Source organism: Schistocerca cancellata, chromosome 3 (assembly GCF_023864275.1).
Source record: "Schistocerca cancellata isolate TAMUIC-IGC-003103 chromosome 3, iqSchCanc2.1, whole genome shotgun sequence".
NCBI lineage: Eukaryota > Metazoa > Arthropoda > Insecta > Orthoptera > Acrididae > Schistocerca > Schistocerca cancellata.
In genome coordinates this window covers 725078302-725106118 of record NC_064628.1, presented here as the reverse complement: position 1 = coordinate 725106118, position 27817 = coordinate 725078302, and the positions used below count along the sequence as shown (strand labels likewise).

Here is a 27817-nt window from a genome sequence, read left to right as displayed (position 1 = left end):
TTGTATGTCGTTTGGCCTATTGTAGACGTATAGTTAGCTCCAAGTGCGCTGTGAACAATAGCGTTTTGCGAGGTACCCAACCCCAAATGCTCGTTCCACGCAATTCTCTTCGCAAAGTTCGCTCAGTAACTGGTTGAGGTGGGCCTCAATTCATTGACAGGAACAGTTCCTCTCGGCTGATAGCGGGAATTTTTCTCGGGTTTGAAAAAAAGTTTCATAGATAACGCTTGACAATCGTCTTGAGTACCTGTCGTTCAGGATATTTTTACCCCTGCTGTTGTTACGCCGTGTTATATGGCTGCGAGGATGTAAATATTTCGCTTTTAACCTGCCCATGCTTGCAAGTTAGCCAGGCAGGCGAGCTGATGCACATTATCTACCGAATGGGCAGGCTGCTTAACTCCCGTCCAAGCCAAGCTAGGCCCAAGTCAAGCAGACTAAAGGAATCTTATATATATGAGGTGCCTGCTCTTATTTTGATCCAGCAGCCACTATGAGTTAAAACACAAAGGAATTACAGACTTGACTGTGAGTGGCCATTGGTTTAAATCAATGGGGAAAGTTGAAAATTTGTGCCGGACCAGGATTCGAACCTGGGCCGTCCGTGGCCGTCCGCAGCCCGTGGTCTTGCGGTAGTGTTCTCGCTTCCCGCGCACGGGGTCCCGGGTTCGACTCCCGGCGGGGTCAGGGATTTTTCCTGCCTCGTGATGACTGGGTGTTGCTGTGTCATCATCATCATTCATCCCCATTACGGTCGGAGGATGGCAATGGCAAACCACATCCACTAGGATTTTGCCTAGTACAGCGGTGCGGGTCTCCCGCATCGTCCCCTACGCTCCTCGGAATATGGGACCTCATCATCATCATCAGACTTTGGCCATGTATGTGTGAGTTGCATTTGCATGAGAGTGTGTATACGTTATCTATTTCTGACGAAGTCCTTATTGGTCGAAAGTTCATGGTCGGAAGCTCACTTTCTGTCAGTCTTTTTGTTGTGTCTATCTGCAACTTAGCATCTCCGCTATATGGTGAGTAGAAATTATCTTTTTCATAACATTGTAACATTCCATCCTAAATTTTCCATTGGTATGTATACAATTAAGGCGAGACGGCCAATTATATCTTCAGTGCAGATGCACACCAGACTCAAACTCGTAAAGGAATCGGTAAAATACTCCAGTAAAGAGGATAATGAACAAAGGGCATTATATTATTAGTGTGAGGATAAGTTCATAATTTGGCTGTGACGGGAGACGTACTAGAGTAGGGCTCGGAAGTGATGAAAGTCATTTTTACCCGAGTATCACAAGACGAGGCATAATATAATATACAGGGTCGTCCATTGATAGTGACCGCGCCAAATAACTCACGAAATAAGCATCAAACGAAAAAACTACAAAGAACGAAACTCGTCTAGCTTGAAGGGGGAAACCATATGGCGCTATGGTTGGCCCGCTAGATGGCGCTGCCATAGGTCGAACGGATATCAACTGCGTTTTTTTAAATAGGAACCCCCATTTTTATTACATATTCATGTAGTAGGTAAATAAATATGAATGTTTTAGTTGGACCACTTTTTTCACTTTGTGATAGATAGCGCTGTAATAGTCACGAACGTATAAGTACGTGGTATCACGTAAAATTCCGCCAGTGCGGACGGGATTTGCTTTGTGATACATTACCCGTGTTAAAATGGACCGTTTACCAATTGCGGAAAAGGTCGATATCGTATTGATGTACGGCTATTGTGATCAAAATGCCCAACGATCGTGTGCTATGTATGCTGCTCGGTATCCTGGACGACATCATCCAAGTGTCCGGACCGTTCGCCGAATAGTTACGTTATTTAATGAAACAGGAAGTGTTCAGCCACATGTGAAACGTCAACCACGACCTGCAACAAATGATGATGCCGAAGTAGGTATTTTACCTGCTGTCGCGGCTAATCCGCACATCAGTAGCAGACAAATTGCGCGAGAATCGGGAATCTCAAAAACGTCGGTGTTGAGAATGCTACATCAACATCGATTGCACCCGTACCATATTTCTATGCACCAGGAATTGCATGGCGACGACTTTGAACGTCGTGTACAGTTCTGACACTGGGCACAAGAGAAATTACAGGACGATGACAGATTTTTTGCACGCGTTCTATTTAGCGACGAAGCGTCATTCACCAACAGCGGTAACGTAAACCGGCATAATATGCACTATTGGGCAACGGAAAATCCACGATGGCTGCGACAAGTGGAACATCAGCGACCTTGGCGGATTAACGTATGGTGCGGCATTATAGGAGGAATTATAATTGGCTCCCATTTTATCGATGGCAATCTAAATGGTGCAATGTATGCTGATTTCCTACGTAATGTTCTACCGATGTTACTACAAGATGTTTCACTGCATGACAGAATGGCGATGTACTTCCAACATGACGGAAGTCCGGCACATAGCTCGCGTGCGGTTGAAGCGGTATTAAATAGCATATCTCATGACAGGTTGATTGGTCGTCGAAGTACCATACCATGGCGCGCACGTTCACCGGATCTGACGTCCCCGGATTTCTTTCTCTGGGGAAATTTGAACGATATTTGCTATCGTGATCCACCGACAACGCCTGACAACATGCGTCAGCGCATTGTCAATGCATATGCGAACATTACGGAAAGCAAACTACTCGCTGTTGAGAGTAATGTCGATACACGTGTTGTCAAATGCGTTGAGGTTGACGGACATCATTTTGAGCATTTATTGCATTAATGTGGTATTTACAGATAATCTCGCTGTAACAGCATGCGTTCTCACAAATGATAAGTTCACAAAGGTATATGTATCACATTGGAACAGCCGAAATAAGTTGTTCAAAGGTACCTACGTTCTGTATTTTAATTTAAAGAAACTACCTGTTACCAAATGTTCGTCTAAAATTGTGAGCCATATGTTTGTGACTATTACAGCGCCATCTATCACAAAGCGAAAAAAGTGGTACAACTAAAATATTCATATTTCTTTACGTACTACACGAGTATGTAATAAAAATGGGAGTTCCTATTTAAAGAAATGTAGTTGATATCCGTTTGACCTATGGCAGCGCCATCTAGCAGGCCAACCATAGCGCCATCTGGTTTCCCCCTTCAAGCTAGACAAGTTTCGTTCCTTGTAGTTTTTTCGTTTGACGCTTATTTCGTGAGATATTTGGCCCGGTCACGATCAATGGACCACCCTGTACATGACAAGTCCTTAGCAAATACTTTCACACTGTCGGCAGCCACTAAGTCTTTGTCCTCGTTCAAAATGTTTGTGGAGTGAATAAACTTCTGGCCAGATTTACAAACAAGAGTGTTTAGTAACTTTTTGCACAATTTGCATTGCTAGGCAACTACCGATTTATTTGAAGCTGCCTCATAAACACCCGGAAACTTTTTGCCTTTAGGAATTTGGCTCTGTTTCGTAACTGGTCTGTATGCTCCGATTCTAAATTTCTCCTGAATCTCCTTTAAGTTTGGTTTGTTCATTTTGTGGCTGCTATTATTATGATAAATAAGCTGCAGTGAAACAATCTACCCTCACATATACCTGTCTAGTCATGTTGAACTGATAGCGCAGCCCGTTGGCTGGGCCGGCCGCGGTGGTCTAGCGGTTCTAGGCACTCAGTCCGGAGCCGCGCGACTGCTACGGTCGCAGGTTCGAATCCTGCCTCGGGCATGGATGTGTGTGATGTCCTTATGTTAGTTAGGTTTTTTAAGTAGTTCTAAGTTCTAGGGGACTGATGACCATAGATGTTAAGTCCCATAGTGCTCAGAGCCATTTGAACCATTTGAACCCGTTGGCGGGTGCAGCAGGCTGAACGGGTCCCATGAAGCTTGCCAGGGTTGCGGAAACTCAAGTTAGCCTTCTTTAACCACTGTGTTTCGATACACGTGCACACGTGCGTGTCTGGTGGGACAGGTTGAGCTGCTGTAATGGTTGCGGCGGAGAAAGGGGCAGGCAGCCTGGAAGGAGACTTTATACACCTCTGATCCAAACGCGGTAGCTCCGTTTTTCCTTTCTGTCACGAGCCCATTTCGACCCGTGTTACTACGGTAATTCTATTGACATATAGACACCACTTCGCTGCTGTGACTCTTGTCAGCATTGGAGGGTGTCATGACTGCGTGGCACCAGTTCTACACTGTCCACGGCGCTCCAAAGCACCCAGTGTGTTCTGTTAAGGGAGGGAATAATATTTTCCCGGTGAGTTTATCCACTGTTTTGTAGGTTTCATTTTCAGTATCTTCCAGTGTATACTGTCCAAGGTCTTAGACTATATAGTTCACGTCCGGCTATCAAACTACCTAACTACATACAAGCTACTCGACGGATACCAATCAGGTTTCTTTAAACGTCGAAGCACAGCGTCTATCTTAATGGAGGTGGCCTGAAACTTGCCATGGATCCACAAGAGGCGACTATCGTGTGCTTCTTATACTCCAGCAAAGCCTCTGAGGCTGTCGACTTCGCCATTTTGCTTTCCAGACTTAGCAGCCTAAATTTCTCGCCAGGTGGAGTGGTTTCGCTCATACCTGACGTCAGCCCAGCAATGCTTCATGTCCGGCACCATAAAATCACAGTGGAAGCAGGCAATATCAGGCGTCCCCCAAGAGTCAGTATTAGGTTCAGTACTCTTTTCATTGTATGTCCGTGACGCGTCTTCAGTTTTGTCCTACCACACGTACGCTGACGACTTCCAGTTGTACCTAAGTACAAAACCAATAAACCTGAAGACAGCTATCGAGAATCTCAGTACCGACCTGTGTGCACTATCAAAATGGGCGCACGACATACCGTTAAAGCTCAATCCATACGAAACTCAAGCGGTACTGGTCGGTCATTGTAGGCTCATTAGCCCGAAATATCTGAAATCTCTACCATCTTTAACCCTAAATATAACACATATCAACTTCTCTCCTTCAGCAAAGAGTCTAGGAGTAACAGGTGAAAATCTGCTCTGGACTGAGCACGTAATTGTAATGTGGAAGAAGACATCAGCATCTCTCCATGCCCTACAAAAATATAAAAAGGCCTTCCCTCTTGATTACAGTGGTTGCAGCATTATTACTCTGCAAGGCGTTTCACAGGAAAGCTGACAGCTACTTGAACTGGCCATGAGTGGCAGTGTTCGTTATGTCTGTGATGTTCGACTCTTTTATCATATTTCACCATGATATGCACTGCTATCTTGACTGTTTACAGACAAGTGCAGAGATTTCTGTACCCTCTGTCTTCTCCAACGTCTTATCAACGTACACTGCCCCTCATATCTCTCCTCGTCCTGAACGCTCTTGTCTGAACAACGCGTCCAGAAACATCCGTTCCCATCAGAGCAAAATCCTTTCAGTTCCACTCCATCACTCAACCACTTTCTTCAAGACATTTTCAGTAGCAGGAACCCGACTCTGGAATAACCTCCCGCATTATATTAAAGAACTGAATAACATCTCCAGTGTCAGAAGACAGCTGATGACGTATCTGTTAAATAAAGCAACAATAATGACTGCTTTGTCCTTGCATGCAATCGTCACCCTCGTACACCCTTCTTTCCAAACAGTTCTTTCTCATTTACCTAGTATTTCACGATTTAGTTGTTTTGGGTGGCTTGATCGTACGCTGCCTCTGAGGGGAAAGAATCATTGTGACTGCGGTGGCGGGAGCAAGATGTATCTATTTTGGCGGCATGTCTTCGAGAATAGGAAGAATCCTAAAAAAAGCACGACGTCAAGTGTGTTTTTCGGCCACCAGCAAAATTGAGGAATTTATTGTGCTCTGTCAAAGACGACCTTGGCCTCAGAAAACGTGGCCTGTACAAAATCCCATGCCAATGTGGAAAATCTTATATTGGACAGACATGCCGAACCGTGCAAGAACGCTGCGTCGAACATCATCGTCATATACGCCTGGGGCAACCTGATAAATCAGCGGTAGCGGAACATTGCCTGGACACGGGACATCGTATGCTTTACGAACAGACGGAAATTTTATCCTCAGCGTCATCTTTCTGGGACTGTGTTATTAAGGAGGCCATATATATTCGCACGGCGGACAATCTAATCAACAGGGATGCAGGTTTTCAACTGAGCGCCGCCTGGAATCCAGCACTGGCTGCCATTAAATCAAAAACAGGGAAAATAAGAACTTCCGTTTCCTCAAGTGACGCAACGCGTAGCTGAGATTTAGTTCAAACTTTATCCGCAGGAGCGTCCGGCAGCACAGTTATTGCCCAAAGCGCACGCGCGGATGGCCTTTCTGCAGCTCCCAGTTGGGGGCACCAGGAGCGCCGCTTTCTCCAACTATGAGCGTCTTCTCGCGCACGCGTATTGCCTGCTCCCGTCATGATAAATTCCGACGCCGCCGCGCGATTATCATCAGTCGCGCCTTGCAGCAGTGACAGCAGCAGCTACCGCCACCTGATGATGTCGAGCAGTTGCATCGAAGAAATATTGTACGATTTACACAATACGATCCTGCGGCAAACCCGAGAAGCGTATTTGCAAGATGTATCTGTTTTAATTTGTTGCGCCCAGATTGGGTGCGCATAAGGACTTACGAGGACCATCTATTCTTCTTTTCCACGCAATGTTTCTTCTGCCCATCAAATACATCGCTGAGAAAGATTCTCAGTAAATATATGGTTATTATTTAAGATTAGGAATTTTATTTGAATGATATTTCCGGCATTCGAATGTACAGTTTATTTTATTTTATATTACTATGATGATTTCGGCCTTAAGCCATTATCAGTTACAATGATATTGGGTAAGATTACACTTTGTTAAGCGAAGGCATCGTTAAGGTGTACTGAACTGGATATCCCACCTTGTAGATAAGTACAAAATCGTTGAAGTGTATGGCACACAGGTAACAAACTTCACTGTACGTGTAACTACTGTATTGATGTTCATTCTGTGGCTCAGTTGTTTTATGGCTGGAAAACATGTTAGTTACCTGTCTGCCATACATTTGAACGATTTTGTATTTGTCTACACGCTGGGACACCCCGTTGAATAGCCCTAGGCGATGGCATCACATAATGAAGTTCAATTATACTCAACATTGTTGTACTTGATAATAGCTTATATAAGAATTGTACAGTCAAATAGCGGAAATATCATTCAAACATTGTTGTATGACTGCAGCCCGTAAATATGGAAGTTCGTGTTAGGAGTTTTGTTCGACATTCAAACAATTCCTCATTAAACCAGTTTCCTTTAGGTTTTCGTGATAGTCTAACGTATTGTTTCGGTTCTTCTTGAATAGAGATACGTGCAGAATTCCTTTGTGAACCTGCTGTCGTTCATTCTGCACATATGACAGTGAAATTGTAATGATCATTTCCGGAGTGTACTTTTTTTGTCAGTTCATTTATTTCCTTTCATTTCTTCTTCATCCAAATTCCATTCTCATATTTTGGTCTTAGGATATGTCTATGATCCGAAGAAGATAAGCAGAAATTTTGCAGCAAGAAGGTCGGTAGATGGACCAGCTGCCGAATAGGAACATCTCCACTACCTCCACTACCCATGCGTGAGTTGTTTCTAGACTTGCTACTGTTTCAGAAAACCACGTTCTCGCCAAAACCATTTGCTGATGGCAGCACAGCATGTTTAGTGCGCCAGTATGGTGAATTCCATTTACTTACAGCCATGCGTGCTTGCAGTGGTGCCGTGGTCATCGTGGTCGAGACCAACGGCAGGCTGATGTTCTCAACCTACAAATTCAGCCTGCGAGCTGTTCTCCTTGTTGATAAAGTGTGTGCACTTACGGGAGGGGGGAGGGGGGGGGGGACCTCCTCCTGGCCCCCTGTTGTCGGCCCTTATAAATATCTTGAGAACACCATTGTAACTGAAGGCAAGACCGTTGTTTCTCAAACGGCAGCGTCCTACCACTTTACTTTCTACTTCATCAGTTACATCCGCACAGATAAATATACGCTTAAAGCGTTCTTGACATCCTTCTACCCCTCTTTCTCTCTCTCTCTATCTCTCTCTCTCTCTGAGAGAGAGTGTCGGAAGCTGTCTCTTCCTGTAGCGACGACCACCGTGTATCGATCAGTCGTCCTCGGAGAGATCCCTAGCGTTAAGGCAATACAAGAGCGCTATCGACGTGTTTGATCAGTACCTCGGAGTGTTAGAACGTCCTTCCTGCCGGCAAGTTTCTCCAGATAACTGTTCGTCCCACTCATTGCGTGAATGTCGATAGCTCGCGAAGTGAATTAATTAACGCCTCGGTAGCAGGTTTGGCTGCGTCACTGAAATCCGAGGCACCTTCTGTGTATGGACAGGCAAAACGTGACTACTTTCAAAGCTTCCCACACATATGAAGCATTTAGCTTGTTTTTCCTCCCATCTGGTAAAGGGCAGTCTCATAACGCCTTTCGCAGGGATATGCACAGAATTCTACTGCGTCGCCCATACTCGTTGAACAGTGATGGAACAAGTGTCTTCCTGGGATGCAAATCAATCTCAGTATAAACTTAGACATGATACATGGCAGAATTCAGTAGATTAACCACTCTAACTAAATTTTTCAAAGATATTTTAATGGTATTTCAGCTGCGTGTCACCAGCCCGTGGGTTTGCTTACTGATTCGTCTTAAGCAGAGGTCTGTTCTGACTACTCTGTCCTGGTTTGATGCGGCCCGCAATGATTTCCTCTCATGTGCCAGTCTTTTCATCTCATACGAGCTCTTGCACCCAGTGCCCTCATTTATTTTCTGAATGTGTTCCGATCTCTGCCTTTCTCATCAGTTTTTACCCACAGCAGTTCCTCTAGTGTCATGAAAGTTATTTTCCGACGTCTTAACACATATCCTATCATACTGTCGCTTCTTCTTTTCGGTGTTTTTCATACGTTCCTTCCTTCGCCGATTCTGCAGAGAACCTCCTAACTTTATCATTCCACCTGATTTTCACCATTCTTCTGTAACACCACAAAATGATTCGATTCTGCTCTGTTCCGGTTTTTCCTCAATACTCCGAGAAAACTGTTATTCAAATTAAGGCCCATGTTTGACACTAGTAGAGTTCTCTAGGCCAGTAATGCGCTTTTTGCCTGTGCTAGTCTGCTTTTTATATGTCCTCCTTGTTTCGTCCGTCATGGTTTCATTTGCTTTCAAGGTAGCGGAAACACTTAACTTCATCTACAGGGTGCGGCGGAACCGACTAAGCAGTTTTAAGGAGCAATAAAAAGTAAATCTGGATGTATAGAGAAGAAATGTTTTTATTTTCTAAATTAGTACAATATACAGTTTTACATTCATTTGGTTTTGAAAACAATGTCCTCAAGATGGCGGCCGTTAGCATCAACACATTGTTGTAGACGATCCCTGAAGTTTCTAGCAACTCTTGCACACATATCGCGGGGTATGGAATTCACTTCGTCAATAATCCGCTCTTTTAATTCTGGTAGGGTGTGAGGGCGGCTTTTGAAAACCTTTCCTTCAGATATCCCCAGAGAAAGCAGTCACAAATGCTCAAATCTGGTGACCGCGCAGTCCACCCAGCTTCACCCCTCAAAGAGACGAGGCGTCCCGGAAACATTTCTCTCAAAACATCAAGTGAAATTCAGACTGTGTGAGCAGTATTTCCATCCTGTTGGAACCACAAGTCGCCCAGTCCATGTTCTTCAACAGTTTCGTCCATTCTGGGTTGCAAGAAATTTCGCAACATTGAAACATAACGTGTGGAATTCACTGTCACGGTCACTCCTTCCTCCTCAAAAAAGTAAGAGCCTACCACGCCAGATTGTGACATGGCACACCACACTGTCACTTCAGGAGAATGTTGCTGTCTTTCATGAATAATTCTGGGGATATTTTTAGCCCAGTAGCGAAAGCTTTGCTTATTCACGCACCCACTAAGATGAAAACGTGCCTCATCACTACTGAAAAAAGCTGCGTTCGGAGGGATCTGAGCAAGCATTTGCTCAGACAGATTTTGACGGTTGGTGTAGTCTGCTGGGTGCAATTCTTGAGCAGTCATTATTTTGAAAGGATGGAACTTCAAATCGCATTGCATAATCCTTCTCAAACTGCGGTCTGAAATCCCCAATTCTACAGCATGTCTAGTAGATCGTTGCGGCAATTGTTGAACTGCTGTTCTCAACCGCTGCACATTTTCTGGCGTTCAGATGGATCTGCGTCGGCCATGTGTATCTATTCTTAATGTGCTACCAGTTTCCTCCCACTGCCGAAACCAGGACCGAATTGTGTTTGCATTAGGAACGGCATTGTTGCGTGGAATGTTGAACTTCGCCTAAAAGCTCGTTGTGTAGCGATCACAGATCTGTCGTTTTCATAATAAGTGCGAACGGCAAAACCACGATGTCCACCGGTACAGACCATGTTGTCTACTGAAATGGGGTCAACGACTGAACAAAGGCAGACCACGTGTAACTGCCTACCCCAGCACAGCCCCAGTGGTAATCGACAGAAACTGCTTAGTCGGTTCTGTCGCACCCTTTACTTCATGATCACTAACTTTCATGTTAAGTTTCTCGCTATTCTTATTTTCTCTACTGCTCTTTACTTTCGTCTTTCTTCGGTCTACTCTCAGTCCATATTTTGTAATCATTAGACAGTTCATTCCATTTAGCAGATCCTGTAATTCTTCGTCACCTTCACTGAGGATAGCAGTCACATCAGTGACTTATCACAGATATCCTTTCACTCTGGATTTTAATCCCACTCTTGAACCTTTATAATACTTGCATCAGTGCTTCTTTTATGTATAGATTTAACACTAGGGGCGATAACTGCATCCCTGTCTTACAGCCTTTTTAGTCCGAGCACGCCACTCTTAGTCTCGTGATCTTATTGTTTTCCCCATTGGTTCTCCTACATATTGTACATTATCCATCTTTCCCTGTAGCTTACTCCTAGTTTTGTGAGAATTTAGAACATAATGCAGCATTTTACTTTGTCGAACGGTTTTTGCAGGTCGACAGATCCTACGAACGTGTCTCGATTTTTCATCAGTCTTGCGCCCATCATCAAATTCAACGTCAGGACCACCGCTTTGGAGGATTAACCTTTACTCAAGGAAAACTGATCGTCATCTAACAGATCCACAATTTTCTTTTCCGTTCGTCTGTATATTGTTCTTGTCAGCAATCATGATCCAATTATCTGTTAAGCTGATTGTGCGGTAATTTTCGCATTTACCATCTCTTTCTCTATTCGGAGTTGCTGGCCGTTGTGACCGAGCGGTTCTAGGCGCTTCAGCTCGGAACCATGCGGCTGCTGCGGTCGCAGGTTCGAATCTTGCCTCGGGCATGGATGTGTGTGATGTCCTTAGGATAGGTTTAAGTAGTTCTAAGTCTACGGGACTGATGACCTCAGATGTTAAGTCCCACAGTGCTCAGAGCCATTTGAACCATTATAATCGGAGTTATGTGGATGAGGCTTTTCCGGGAGACTAATGGTATATCACACAACAACGTGAATGGTAGTTTGATTGTCACTTCTCTCAATGGTTTTAGAAATTCCGATTGAATGATGATTTCCTTCTGCCTTATTTGATCTTTCAATTCTTCCAAAGCTCTTTTGAATTCGGACTATAATATGAATCCCCTGTCTCCTCCATATCGACTCCAATTTCTTCTTCTATCACGTCATCAGTCAATGCCTTTCCCTCAAAGAGACACTCATTGTGCTTTTTCCACCTACCTGCTCTCTCATCTAACAGTGAAATCCCATTGCACTGTTAATGTTACCACCCTTGCTTTTAATTTCATCGATGGCTGTTCTGACTTTTCTATGTGCCGAGAGTCATTCTTTCCGAAGATCAATTCTTTTTCGATTTCATGACATTTTTCCTGCGGCGATTTCGCTTGGCTTCTCTGCTCTCCGTGTTTAAACATTCCTAAGTTATTTTTACCTTGCTGTATTCCAGTCTTTCGCCGAATATCTTTGAACTTCTTTCTTTCGCGCTCTATTGAAGTATTTCTTCTGTTAGCCAATGTTTCTTCGCAGTTGCCTTCCTAGTACCTATGTCTGACTTCCCAACATCCGTGATTGCTTTTTTTTTAGGTATGTTCACTCCTCTTCAACTGAATTGCCTACTGTGGTATTCCTGTATCCACATCTTTAAGGAATTTCAAACGCCGCTCATCCTCAGTGATTCTTCCGCACGATTCTCTCAAACTTAAGTCTGCTCTTCAACATTACTAAATTGTGATCTGAGTCTATATCTGCTCCTGGGTACACTTTACCATCCAATATCTGATTCTGGAATCTGTGTCTACCCATGATGTAACCCAGCTGGAATCTTCCAGTGTCTACAGGTCTTTCCCACATATGCCTCCCCCCACCCACCCTTGTGATTCTTGAGCAGAGTTTTCGTTATTACTAGCTGAAATTTATTGCTGATTTCAATTAGACTTTCTCCTTTCTCGTTCCTAATACCAAAGCCACCGATGGCCTTTGTAGACTGGTCCCTTCAACCCCCACTACCCAATCAACCAACCAATAACCAAAGCCGCGCGGGGTAGCCGCGCGGTCTGAGGCGCCTTGCCACAGTCCGCGTGGCTGCCCCCGTCGGAGGTTCGAATCCTCCGTCGGGCACGGGTTTGTGTATATGTTTGTGTGTGTGTGTGTGTGTGTGTGTGTGTTTTGTCCTTAGCTTAAGTTAGTTTCAGATACATTAAGTAGTGTGTAGCCTAGGGACCGATGACCTCAGCAGTTTGGTCTCATAGGAACTTACCACAAATTTCCAAATTTCCTAGTACCAAGACCATATTCGCCCGTAATTCTTTCCTGTGTTCTTTCCCGTACTACCACATTTCAGTCCCTCATGAGTCTTAGATTTAAAAAAAAAATCCCTTTACACAGTGAATTACCCGTTCAATATTCTCATATACTTTCTGTATCTCTTCATCTCCTGCTTACGACGTTGGCATGTATACCTGAATTGTTGCTGTCGATTTTTGATTTTGATGAGGACGAACCTATCACTGAAATATTCACAGTAACTCATTTTCTGTCTTACCTTCCTATTTCAACGAATCCTACACCCGTTAAACCATTTTCTGCTGCTGCTGGTATTACCTCAAACTAGTCTGACCAGAAATCCTCGCGGGCATCCGAATGGGAGACTGGTCTGGAATATTTTGCCAATCGAGAGATCATCATGACTTTTTTTTCAGTAAAGGCATGGTGTCCTGTGGATACACTTCGTGTGTGTTTAACGCAGTGGTTTCCATTGCCTTCTGCATCCTCAAGCCGTTGATCATTGATGTTTCTTCCGCCCTTTAGGGGCGTTTCCCATCCCGGGAGCAACCTCTGTACGCTCCTCCACCCTCTTTGTCAAGGCCGTTGGCAGAATTAGGGTGACTTCTCGTGCCGGAGGTCTTCGGCTGCCACTGCTCGTGATTTCTGTTCAAAATTTAAGCAGTATCTAGGTTCGAATCGGGGCCTCAGTACTTTTAGATTACTGATGAATGACACTGCCCCTAGGTCACAGATGTATTAAGCTATGTGCTATGAAGAAGCGACTGGAACAGAAATGACTTCAGGATGCTGTCTTGTTCCTTGTATCATCTAACGCCTCATGTTTTATTCACATCAGACCTTTTTTCCACAAATGGAGGACGATGAGTGAGTGTTTATGCCCACAGCAACTCGGTCATTAGACCCAATATATCTACATCTTAGACTCCAAAAGCGAATTTATAATGTGAAGCGGAGGGTAGTTTGTGTACCACTGCCACATCCCGCATGGGCTCGAAGGTCTCTAGTTTTACCTTCATGGCCTTTTCGTGAGATACGAGTTGTGTTCAGAAAGTAAGGTGAAATTATATTTTTATGAAAAAAATATTTATTTATTCATCAATATTCATGTTGTCCCCTTCAAAGTAATCCCCCTTAGGTACAATACACTTGTTCCAACGCTTTTTCCAATCCTCGTAAGCACGTTTTGGTACAGCCTCGAGTACTTCCAGCGATTCAGTTTTTATTTTCTCAATCGTTGAAAATCTTCGTCCTTTCGTATGTCTCGTCAATTTTGGGAACAGAAAAAAGTCGCAGGGGGCCAAATAACGGTGAATATGCTGGCTGAGGCATGACTGTCGTATCGTTTCTGGCCAAAAATCTCTCACAATCAGCTATGAATGAGCAGGTGCATTGTCGTGATGCAAAAGCCATGAATTATTTTTCCACAATTCCGAGGTTTTTTGCTATTGCTTCTCGCAAACGACGCATAACGTCAAGGTAATACTCCTTATTGACCGTAAGACCTTGATGAAAAAATTCATTACGCTACGGTAACTGAAAAAAAAGTGAGCAAACTTTGACATGTGATCGAACTTGGCGTGCTTTTTTAAGTCTTGGCTCTCGGAGATGCTTTCATTGGGACGATTGGGCTTCGGTTTCGACGTCACAACCGTAAACCCATGTTTCGTCACCAATTATTATTCTTTTGAGCAAATCAGAATCATCATTGACGTCATGCAAGAGTTCCCGAGCGATGGTTATGCGACGGTTTTTCTGTTCAAAATTGAGAAGTTTTGGAGCAAACTTCGCTAACACACGTCTCATGCCCGAAAAAATTGCATGACACGAGCCGACCGATATGCCAACATCCTCAGAAACTTCTCTTACGGTAATTTGACGATTTTCCAAAACAATTTTCTTCACAGCATCGATGTTATCATCCGTTGTGTGCTGCGGCGTCCGGAGCGAGGTTCGTCATTGGCATTTTCTCGGCCATCTTTGAAGAGCTAGCACAACTCGTAAACATTTTTTTTTTTTACTTAGAGCGGACTTACGGTATGCCACTGTCAACATTTCAAGTGTTTTAGAGCACTTGATTCTATTTTTGACACAAAATTTGATGCAAATTCTTTGCTGCATTTTTTACAATAATCGAAAATCGCCGAGCACACTAAAACACGCCTAACATTTCTATCTGTGAAAAACAAGCGAAGTATGCTCTACACTTGATATTGAGAACATATGTTCGCCGCCCGCGGTGACCGTGCGGTTCTGGCGCTGCAGTCTGGAACCGCGGGACTGCTACGGTCGCAGGTTCGAATCCTGCCTCGGGCATGGGTGTGTGTGATGTCATTAGGTTAGTTAGGTTTAAGTAGTTCTACGTTCTAGGGGACTTATGACCTAATATGTTGAGTCCCATAGTGCTCAGAGTCATTTGAACCATTTGAACATATGTTCGGGACATGTGTATCAACATATCAAAAAGTAGATCGATAATCGAATGTATGTTGCCCGCGCAATTTTGAAAAGTCACCTTACTTTTTGAACAGCCCTCGTATATGTAGAAGGAAGCAATATATTTGTTTACTCTTCTAGGAACATACGTTCTCCAAAATTTAACAACCAACCACCGTGATGCAGGATGCCCCTCTTGCAGCAGCATCTTCCACTGAAACTGATTGATCATCTCTGTTATGCTTTCGTGCTTACTAAATGAACTTGCAACGAAACGCACTTCTTTTCTTCGGATGTTCTCTATTTCCTGTAGCAATCCCATCTGGTACGGACCCCGTACTGACGGCAATATTCAAGTATTGGTCGATCGAGGGTTTTGTAAGCGACTCGCCATGTTGATGGACTAGATTTCCTGAGGATTCTTCCAACGAATCTCAGTGTGGCGTCTGTCTTACTCGCGATTAATTTTGTGCGGTCGTTCCACTTCAAATCGCTCCGTAAGCATAGTCCTAGATATTGGAAGTAACTCTTTCCCACGATTGTTCTGCAGTTGTGTAACTGCGCAAAGGTATTTCCGTCTGTGTGTTTGTACTCCCTGAACCAAGCGTCGATCCTTTGCAGGTCTTCCTAGATTTCACTACAATTTTCTAGCGTCGCGATTTCTCAGTACACAACATCATCAACTGCGAACTTCCGACGTTATCTTCTAGGTCGTTTATAAATATTTAGAAAAGTAAAGGTCCTGTAACATTCTCTTGGGGCACGCCCGAAGTTACTTTTACGTCTGAAGACTTCCATCCGTTCAGAACGACGCGCTGTGTTCTGTTTGCTGGGAACTAATCACACAGATGGTCTCATATTCCTCACGCTCGTATTTTGTTACTTAGGCGAACGCCTTCCGGAAGTCAAGGAACACGACATCATCTCGGACGCCGATCTCTGCTAGTTTCTGCGCCTTATCAAGGAACGAGATGAGCCTCGTTTCACATGATCTTATTCTCGTAACCTGTGTTGATTCCTACATAGGATATTTTCCATCTTCAGAAATGTCCTAATATGTGAGCATAAACCCTGCAACAGACCGACATCAGAAATATAGGCAGGTAGCCCTGTGCCTCTGTTCGACGACACGTCATAAAAACAGGAGCGGCTGGTAGCTTTATCGGATCACAAAGAACAGCTCTCTCCTGCAACGACCTATGGTGCACTGTTACTAGAAAACTGTTTTTAATCACATGCAAAATGTAAAATTGTTCCCAGTACGAGAAATATTTTGACTTCTGCACTGCTTTGCTTACCACTGTGCCATTCCTATTATCTTCTTCTAAACCAAACAAACAAACAACTATTAGCGCAAAAATTGATACAGTCTATAATTGTCTCTTACCACAAATGCGAAGATCTTACCAGATGTCTCACATCATTTAGTGATGTTTCACATCGTTTAGTTAACGAATAACAGCATGTGAAGACACGTAAACCAAAAGACATCGATGCGAATATTTGCCGAATTTTCGTAAGTGAAGCAGTATTGCGCCCTTAAATCTGCGACCAGATGAGAGGGGTCGCATATTTTGGCAGGACAGACAAGAAAACTGCAGGTAAGATTTTAACGTAAAAAATGCGGTATGAACAATTTCGAAACAATAAGTTTCCTAAAAATGAAATTTTATTATTCCAAACAATATTCCACTTCCTATGAATTTAATATAGTAAGACGGAAAGCATCTGGGAAGTAAATATTACATTGCACCAAAGAGAAAGGTGTTTTAATTTATAAAAGAAATATTTGCATACTTGCTGTGGAAGGTGGCCACACCAACAAACTTGGCCGAATTACTGGATACAGGTTCGACCCTTTATGCAAAATACTGTTTTTTTTCTTGTTACCCAAACAAGTTTCAGCGCTCCTGTGCCATCATCCGTGAGTTCTGTTTATTGAAAAACTGTAAAAAGTGAACTTCTTTTGCCGGCCGTAAGGGCCGTTCGGTTCTAGGCGCTTCAGTCTGGAACCTCGTGACCGTACGGTCGCAGGTTCAAATCCTGCCTCAGGCATGGATGTGTGTGATGTTCTTAGGTTAGTTAGGTTTAAATAGTTCTAAGTTCTAGGGAAGTGATGACCTCAGATGTTAAGTTCCGTAGTGCTCACAGCCATTTGAACCATTTGAACTTATTTTAGATTGTAACTCCTCGAACAAAATGAGGCCTAAAGACAATTTTTGTTCGTTTTTGTTCTTACCTGAAATTCACATTATATGATTTTGCAGGATCATCTGTGCTGTCTCCAGCTCTGATAGCTTGTCGTCTGTAAACAAACGACGTAAATGTGAATTTTATCAGCGCTCTAACATATCCCTTGAATTTTAACAACATTTGTTTTGCAGATGACACAGGACACAGGACACAATACAGATGGTCGTGCAAAACCTATAATGTAAAATCCGGGTAAGTATGAAAATGAACAAAAATTGTCTTTAGGCCTCATTCTATTAGAGCAGTTATGTTGTGGATTGGCAAGACAGCCAACCCACTATGACAGGAAGCCGAAAAGCACGCGTTTTAGCTCACGCAGGCTGGCTTGAGGTCTGGAACTGGACAAGGAAGTTAGACTTTAGCAAAAAAGGTCGTAGCTGTTGGAATACTTAACTTTAATCCATAATTGGTGAACATCGCTCTTGACGGTACATTTTTACAGCATCAATAGTAACTGGTAATGGCGCCTTGCTAGGTCGTAGCAAAAGACGTAGCTGAAGGCTATGCTAACTATCGTCTCGGCAAATGAGAGCGTAATTTGTCAGTGAACCATCGCTAGCAAAGTCGGCTGTACAACTGGGGCGAGTGCTAGGAAGTCTCTCTAGACCTGCCGTGTGGTGGCGCTCGGTCTGCAATCACTGATAGTGGCGACACGCGGGTCCGACGTATACTAACGGACCGCGGCCGATTTAAAGGCTACCACCTAGCAAGTGTGGTGTCTGGCGGTGACACCACAAGTTACACCTAAGCTATGTTCGCTTTTTATAGTTTTTCAGTAAACAAAATCCACTGGTGATGGCGAAGAGGTGCTGAAACATGTTTGGGTATCAAGGGAAAAAAAAGTGTTTTGCATAAAAGGCGGTACCTATATCGAGTAACCTTAACTGCAAACAAGAAAAAAATATAAGAGCTGCAAACTCAAAAGATGAACCTTGGTCGATTTGGAATCTGAAACCTATTTCCAGAACTTTGTGCACTGCGCAGTCTGCGCTACGTACAAAGGTGCGCTGGCGTGCGACTTTCCGTGCCGCGCAGCGCCGAGCATGCATAGACTGCCCACGCCGTGAATAGCGGACATCGGAACGAGCCCCACTCGTAATGCGTGATTTATTTTCGTTCGTGTTTGGAGGAAGAGAGCTACCAAGGTTTACTCGGGCTGTCTGACGGGGCAACTTTCAAACATAGCGGTACTGTTAATTGACAGTGCCGCCGTGTGTACTTGGCCTTCGTAGTAGAGGAACGCGTGGCTAAAATGGCGAACGCGTTTATCTACCCCGCCTCTGTTTTTCCTTCCACCACGTGCCGCAACGCCCCCTAAGTTGAACAACATTTCAAGCTGTGTAGCTGCTCAGAAACTCGTCTTTAACGTGAAATTTTACTCTGGAATGGAGGTTGCATCAAGTACTCCGCCTCTCAGAGACACAAGTGTTCCAGTATTCTCTTTATTTCGGCTATTATCAGGTAAAACAGGAACAAACTATTCCCCCCAGTCTCCAGAACGATCTAGAATTTCGTACAGAATAATGTGACAGAGTGAGACGAATTGAAAAATAAAATGGAAAACTTCCGGCCCTTCCCACAGGTCAGCCCTGGCTACCCAAGGCACCGTGCTGTTTGAGGCGGCTGGTATGTAGTGACGTGCAATACTGGTATCTCCTCCCCTCCCCACCCTTCCCTACCCAAATAGCGGTTGTAGCGTATGGTAGCCAGATTGCATGAAGTGGCGCCATTGTCGTGAGAGGACAGTTTTATAATGTGCGACAAACTGAGAACGGGGAAAACAGAGAAAGAAAATATAAAAGAAAAGAAAAAGAAGGAAAAAGGAAAGGATTGGAGGACATAAAGGAGAATCATAAGGACGTGATATGTTACTCAAGCCCTACCTCTCCTTGTCAAGGTGACGTTTGTTCCTTGTGTTTGCTGATATATGATGCCACGTTTGTTACACCATATAACTCATCGTAACGTAACTGTAAGGAGTCTATTTTGAGTTGTTTTCTTTGCTACAGCTGTGCATTGATCATTGAAAAAGGAATCATGTTACTGGTGAAAGCAATAGGCCTTTGGACTGTCTGTTGTTTTAAGTTTTGAATTCATCACACAAAAAAGAATTACTGAAATTGTACCATTTATTTAAATATTTCTAATTATTTAAGCCGCGGCTCATGGCATTTCCTTAACAACTTGGCAGTTTTGACAGTTTGGCTGGTTTGGAGTTTGGAATTGCAAACTATGGGTAACCAAAGAGAAATGTAAAATGACTCTTGCCTAAAATATTCAGTTATTAATGAAAATCATGTAAATTGTGATTTTTTATAGGCGGTGCATCCCAACGTAGCAGATAAAGACGGCGGAAGGGAGGAGAGAGAGTGTGTAATTAAACGCCCTCTCCACGCTAACCCCCTCCTCCCTTTTCCGATTCTAATAGAGGAGGAAACTTCCTGGCAGATTAAAACCGTGTGCTGCACCGAGACTCGAACTCGGGACCTTTGCCTTTCGCGGGCAAGTGCTCTACCAACTGAGCTACCCAAGCACGACTCACGCCCCGTCCTCACAGCTTTACTTCTGCCAGTATCTCGTCTCCTACCTTCCAAACTTTACAGAAGCTCTCCTGCGAACCCAGCAGAACTAGCACTCCTGAAAGAAAGGATATTGCGGAGACATGGCTTAGCCACAGCCTGGGGGATGTTTCCAGAAAGAGATTTTCACTCTGCAGCGGAGCAGAAGTAAAGCTGTGAGGACGGGGCGTGAGTCGTGCTTGGGTAGCTCAGTTGGTAGAGCACTTGCCCGCGAAAGGCAAAGGTCCCGAGTTCGAGTCTCGGCCCGGCACACGGTTTTAATCTGCCAGGAAGTTTCATATCAGCGCATGCTCCGCTGCAGAGTGAAAATCTCTTTCTCTAATAGAAGATGGTTTTTAGCATTTATGTTACCAGTTCTTCTGTTGTAGTTAGTGACATGACATCAGCGAGGAAATGAGAGGGGTCTTATTTGCCTTCGAAATCGCACTCGTGGATTCTTAAGAGCATTGGAATCATTGTTCAGCATTCTGCCTTCAAGGCGTGATCGTTGATGGTGAGTGACTACGAACACTGGTGACTTCGCAGAAACAAGTTCCTGTAATTTTAAAGTTTGTGCTCAGGATATTCGTGTTTTTTCGATTGTTTTTTTTTCTGTAGCAGCGATGCCAGTAATACGTTAACTGCCATGAGAAGCTCTCGTGGACGTCTGATACATATCTCTTGTGTATTGTGGCTATCTCTTAAAGTTTCTCACGACGAACATATTTCATTGTTAAACTGTCTCTTTTATCGTGGCACAAAACTGGTTTGTTACTAATTTAGAAACAGTAGTGGGAGCATAATACCCAGACAGTAACAAGCTATTTGCTGAACCACTGTGGAACTTCAGAACATCGATATATCTATCAACATTATTGTTTTTACATGTATGCTACTAATTTCTCACATTTACTCTCACTAAAAGTTGATACACGTACTTCATTGTCAACTTTTTTTACGTATAACTTGCAAAATAATTGAGAACGGGACACGTCCATGTCGCAGGAAGATATATTTTATTTATTTATCTTACATAATCATTTTTGCGTTTTGTTTGCCAGTTAACAATGATGTGTTCATATTTGTTGTCTGTTAAAGCCTCAGATTTGGTCATACATTTCACGAACTTTCCTAAGCAAGTGTGATAATCGAGTCGTATTATGTGGATAGAAACGGTAGACAACAGTTAGTGCAACTGTTGGTGGAGCTTATCCATAGAAGAACATCATCCAAATTCATCAAGATTCCCATATTTAGCCTCCCTGTTCATGAAAGGACTTATGCGTAGTAAGAAGAGATTCCTCTTTTTAAAGGGCCTGGTTAAACCTGATGTAACACTTTGAAATGACAAATAGCTCCATTTCACTTAGTGAGAGCACAACTTATCTTTTCTTAACGATACCAAAATACCCTCAGTTTTGTGACATTTTCAGATCAACGAAATATAAAGAGTAAGATAAATATTTACATGAATTTTTGAAACACTTGCATTGCAGTTGTTGTTGTCCTTTTAGGAGGACATCGTTACAAGCCAAGAGACGATGAAATGCTACTGGAAAGCAAATTTATGTGGTGATGGACTTATTAGATTGTTTAGGTTTAGAATTTACCATCAAGAGGCGGGATGAGTTGTTGAGGGCACGGCAGGGCGGGGTGAGCACCTGGCTGGAACGCTGTATTATTTGTCACTTCTAGAATATTCACGGTAGTTTAATTACCATTCTGTTACCACTAGCCAGTTACTACTCCATTAAGTTGACAACCATTGCTGTTGAAACTTACTGGCAGATTAAAACTGTGTGCCGGACCGAGACTCGAACTCGGGACCTTTGCCTTTCGCGGGAAAGTGCTCTACCATCTGAGCTACCCAAGCACGACTCACGCCCCGTCCTCACAGCTCAGATGGTAGAGCACTTTCCCGCGAAAGGTAAAGGTCCCGAGTTCGAGTCTCGGTCCGGCACACAGTTTTAATCTGCCAGGAAGTTTCATATCAGCGCACACTCCGCTGCAGAGTGAAAATCTAATTCTGGAAACACCCCCAGGCTGTGGCTAAGCCATGTCTACGCAATATCCTTTCTTTCAGCAGTGCTAGTTCTTCAAGTTTCGCAGAAGAGCTTCTGTAAAGTTTGGGAGGTAGGAGACGAGGTACTGGCAGAAGTAAAGCTGTGAGGACGGGGCGTGAATCGTGCTTGGGTAGCTCAGATGGTGCGGCGGAATGCCACGCCAAGGGGCCCAGGTTCGATTCCCGGCTGGGGCAGGAGATTTTTTCCGCTCAGGGACTGGGTGTTGTGTTGTCCTCATCATCATTTAAGCCGGCACGGTAGGTCAGCGTGAAAAACTGAGTAAAAGGGATCAACTAGAACGGATGTCTTGTGACGTCCGCCCAGACCAAACGCAACGAACAAAAAATAAATAAATAAATAAAATAAAATAAAAATAATTTAAAAAAATGGTAGAGCACTTGCCCGCGAAAGGCAAAGGTCCCGAGTTCTAGTCTCGGTCCGGCACACAGTTTTAATCTGCCAGGAAGTTTCATATCAGCGCACACTCCGCTGCAAAGTGAAAATCTCATTCTGGAACCATTTCTGTTAATTGCTAATGTAAATATTTTTATACGAATCACCTGTAGTAAAAAAGTTTAACTGTAAAATAATTTAGCGCTAGTTGCAATTTGCGTGCCTATTGAAAACTATGACAGTACGCATTTTTAAGTCCTCCAGAGCCAGGTATCAAATTTTAAAGTCGGTATTATTAAGTCTGTAAACAGAAATGACTTCAGAAGTGGTTTGTGAATGCATAAGTTAATTTAACTTAACTTTAGATGTAATTTACGATGTAAACAAACGCGTAAGTCGGCCACTTGGCGGATGCTGCGCTGTATCCGGGAAGCTAAATCTGTGTGTGTTATTCGCATAAATGCAAAACAAGTAGTCAGAAGTCATGAAACTAAGGTCCCATCGGATTAGGGAAGGTTGGGGAAGAAAATCGGCCGTGCCAGGTGAAAGGAACCATCCCGGTATTTGCCTCAAACGATGTAGGGAAATCACGGAAAACCTAAATCAGGATGGCCGGAGGCGGCCAACTATTAATCAAACGAAAATATACGACTCAGGAATTGTAGTAGCTACAGAATTACTATTCCACACAGGGAAGCTGCAGCGTCCAAAATGCAGTGGACAAAAACGTTGCGTTGATGAAGATATAAATGTATTACTCTCGTCGAAGAAGGATAAGAGCCCTAAACTTTGATGTAAGAGAGCTATACAAAGAGTAGCTGGTTGCTGCATTTTTTTCAAGTGTCTTAACCATAGCTACGAAACTAAAAAAGAGAAATTTGTTAATATGCAAAGATTTACAAGAAGATTGATAGGATACATCTTAAAGTAGCGAGGAATCGACAATTTGATAATGGACGGAAGTGTATGGGGCAAAAATTGTGAAGGGAGACCAAGGGCTGAATATAGTAAGCAAGTTAAGGTGGATGCAGATTGCAGTAGTTGTGCACTGATTAAGACGCTTGTAATGACTAGAACAGGGTGGACAGCTGCGTCAAGCCAACCTTCGGACTGAAGACTACAATACATTAGAGAAAGAGGAAGGGAAGGGGTCTAAAATCGCGCCAGGCGCAGAAATAGCCTTCCAATATTGCCAGCCATGTGCTTTTGCACCCTCAGTGACTCGACCGTTATGAGCTGCGAATTTTTTCGTGAGGATGAACGGGCGCTGGGCCGGCGGCTTTTGTTCGCCCCGGCAGACCGAAAAGGAGCGCCGATCCAGCTTGCAATGGTGTGGGAGTCGACTTCCCTTGTGGGGAACTCGGGCAAGTGAGTTACGACTGCCGGCTAATCCCAGGCACCAGCCGAGTTTCGTGCGCTGAGGCGGCCAAATATGGCTGGGAGGTTCGCTGATCTGGAAGACCACGTATTACTAGCGAAAGCAGCTTAACAAAGGACTTCAGGGGAGCGAGAGAGGAACCACAGTGTAGAGCAGTCAGTTAAGAACGCGTCACGTCCCACACTGGCATCCTGATGCTGGCCATTAAAGTTGCTATACCAAGAAGAAATGCAGATGATAAACGGGTATTCATTGGACAAATTTATTATACTAGAACTGACGTGTGATTACATTTTCCCGTAGTTTGGCTGCTTAGATCCTGAGAAATTAGTTCCCAGAACAACCACCTCTGGCCGTAATAACGGCCTTGATACGCCTGGGCATTGAGTCAAAGAGAGCTTGGATGGCGCGTACACGTACAGCTGCCCATGCAGCTCCATCACGATACCACAGTTCATCAAGAATAGTGACTGGCGTATTGTGACGAGCCAGTTGCTCGGCCACCATTGACCAGACGTTTTCAATTGGTGAGAGATCTGGAGAATGTGCAGGCCAGGGCAGCGGTCGAACATTTTCTGTATCCAGAAAGGCCCCTACAAGACTTGCAACATGCGGTCGTGCATTATCCTGCTGAAATGTAGGGTTTCGCAGGGATCGAATGAAGGGCAGAGCCACGGGTCGTAACACATCTGAAATGTAACGTCCACTGTTCAAAGTGCCGTCAATGCGAACAAGAGATGACCGAGACGTGTAACCAATGGCACCCCATACCATCACGCCAGGTGATACGCCAGTATGGTGATGACGAATACACGCTTCCAATGTGCGTTCACCGCGATGTCACCAAGCACGGATGCGACAATCATGATGCTGTAAACAGAACCTGGATTCATCCGAAAAAATGACGTTTTGCCGTTCGTGCACCCAGGTTCGTCGTTGAGTACACCATCGCAGGCGCCCCTGTCTGTGATGCAGCGTCAAGGTTAACCGCAGCCATGGTCTCCGATCTGATTGTCCATGCTGCTGCAAACGTCGTCGAACTGTTCGTGCAGATGGTTGTTGTCTTGCAAACGTCCCCATCGTGGCTGCACGATGCGTTGCAGCCATGCGGATAAGATGCCTGTCATCTCGACTGCCGTGATACGAGGCCGTTCGGATCCAGTACGGCGTTCCGTATTACCCTCCTGAACCCACTGATCCCATATTCTGCTAACAGTCATTGGATCTCGACCAACGCGAGCAGCAATGTCGCGATACGATCAACCGCAGTCGCGATAGGCTACACTCCAACCTTTATCAAAGTCGGAAACGTGATGGTACGCATTTCTCCTCCTTACACGAGGCATCACAACGACGTTTCACCAGGCAACGCCGGTCAACTGCTGTTTGTGTATGAGAAATCGGTTGGAAACTTTCCTCATGTCAGCACGTTGTAGGTGTCGCCACCGGCGCCAGCCTTGGGTGAATGCTCTGAAAAGCTAATCATTTTCATATCTCAGCATCTTCTTCCTGTCGGTTAAATTTCGTTTCTTAAATGGTTCAAATGGCTCTGAGCACTATGGGACTTAACATTGTGGTGTGCGTACTGTAACACCTTCGGTACACACACCATCAGATTATTTGACTTGTCGCTCTATGCGAGTGTCAGCAATATGTCTCGTGGTCTTATCGTGGCGTGTATATCGTCTGCCGTTAGGTCAGACGATAGAAATGCCACTTGCACGCTTAGACTAGCAGATTGCCGGTGACCAACTTTAAACAGAACTTGATTAATTTTCACACACATTTATTAAAATAATAAAAAATATAGACATTACGTAACTTGATTCTGGATACTGTTTACAACTGACAATCTGAAGTTCCTTTGGTCTTGGTACGTTAATCTTATTCTCACATATCTCTGATACTTGACAAAGTGTCTATTCATGTATCTTCACCGCTATGCACAGGAATATGGTAATCTTATTAGGCGCAGACTGAAACTTGACTACAGACTAATGCAGACTAATCGGAGCTCTGTACACTCGTTATAATACCTCGCGCGTTCAGGTATCACTGCGCGAGTGTGATCCGCGAGGAGAAAAGGTTCTACGTTAGCAGCAATCTCATTGGCTGCGTTACATATTAATACGCGGATCGGCGGAAGCAGAATTTGATCCGTCTCTAAGACAGCGCCATCTCGTAGTGCGGAGACGGACGAGCGCTGCGCCTGCGCTGTTGTGCTTAGCGGGGCGCGCTCTTGTGGGAAAGTTGTGTACGCACTGACTACGCGGAACTATGTACACAACAAACATCTGTTGTCATCAGTCCCCTATAACTTAGAACTACTTAAACCTAACTAACGTAAGGACATCACACACATCCATGCCCGAGGCAGTATTCGAACCTGCGACCGTAGCAGTCACGCGTTTCCAGACTGAAGCGCCTAGAACCGCACGGCCACAACGGCCGGCCTTTCGCTTCTTAGCACGTCATCTTCGTAGTGTAGCAATTTTAATGGCCAGTATTGTATTTGCTGTGATCCTTGTCGTATGAGAAGAGTGTTAATTGGGTTTCGCATGACCTATGAATCCTGACTTGTTGCTGGTTAGCATGAAGAGGGTAAACGCGAAGTACCCTCTGCACGCACTTGCAGGGATTTGCAGAACATAGACGCAGGTATAGTGTGGACAGTGCAGTGACTGTGTGTGGCACGTCACAGTGGCAGATGAGGACGGAGACGCTGCCCACTGTATGCGAAGTGCGGATATCTCAGTAGTCGGTGAGGGTGGCTGATAGCTCCAGGCAGCATGGAATGCCGGACATTTGCCACGCCGGACATTGCCACACCTACCCCTTCGCCAGGTAGCTTGAGTAGCGATCCCTCAGGTAAGGGACGCCCTTCCTCGTACTACTTCTGGCCGCTTTCAAACTGTCGTCTCCACATCTTACTCGATACAACCAGCATTTAAGGGACCTTCTTCTTCGACATCTTGGCGAAATACAGAGCTTCTTTTCCGAAATCAAAATAAGTATAACTTTTGGGAAACGAAAGCAATACCTACGATTGTGTCAGTATGTAATTAGTTCTGCCAAGTATAAATATAGATGCCTCTCTTTGCAGGGTAGCTTCCTTTCACGCTTACTGATTGCGATAGAAACAGTCCATCGGCATGGGAGCAACAAGAAAGGAACGATGTAAAGAGAATGTGAATGTACACTAATCATTTCTTTTTAATCACTGCATTTGTGCCTACTTTAATTACTAGAACTGCATGCCGAAAAGACAATAAGAAAAGAAGAAATGGGAATGTGAATGTTTGAAAAGAATAACGACATACTCCATATTAATTTACTCCCTAAAATCCGATATCCCTTGCGGCGAAACATTAGTTAATAAAGTGTAGCGGGACAATGTTCAAAACATGACTGAAAATACGTTCACTAAATAGAGATAAGATCATCTATGATTGACATTTCATCTAAAGTCAACGTACAATTTTAAAATGTTAGAAATAAGGAAATGAAGTAATACAGAATCCCATGCTTGTAACGTACGTTGTTGTTCTACATTGTTTAGGTCTGGTATTTACAGGGACACAGAGAAAGCATCCTCGGTTTTGGAGGGAAAAGCCGTAATTGTAATGATCTGCACTACATCAGAAACAAGAAGCACAACTTAAGTAAAATAATGTAATATGTGATTCAGCTCACAAGCGACATTGAAGCAGATACTTCGTGTGACTTAGTATGGGCAGAGGTTATATTCGACAACAGGAACAAATTAATAACTGGATCCTTTTACCGACCCCCAGTCTCACATGAAACAGTTGCTGAACAGTTAAAACAAAACTTGAATCTCATCACAAATAGGTTCGCTACGCATACAATTATAGTTGGCAGAGACTTCAATCTACCTTCTGTATGTTGTCAAAAATACATTTTCAGACTCTATTGTAGATAGAAAACAACTTCCGTAATTGTTCTAAATGCT

General features: G+C 44.0%; 1 non-coding gene across 1 annotated transcript; it reads left to right on the top strand.

Moving 5' to 3' along the window:
* The first annotated feature begins 20207 nt into the window (after positions 1–20207).
* Positions 20208–20282, top strand: Trnas-cga (transfer RNA serine (anticodon CGA)). Its single transcript has one exon. It is a non-coding gene; the product is annotated as a tRNA-Ser (tRNA).
* Positions 20283–27817: the final 7535 nt, after the last annotated feature.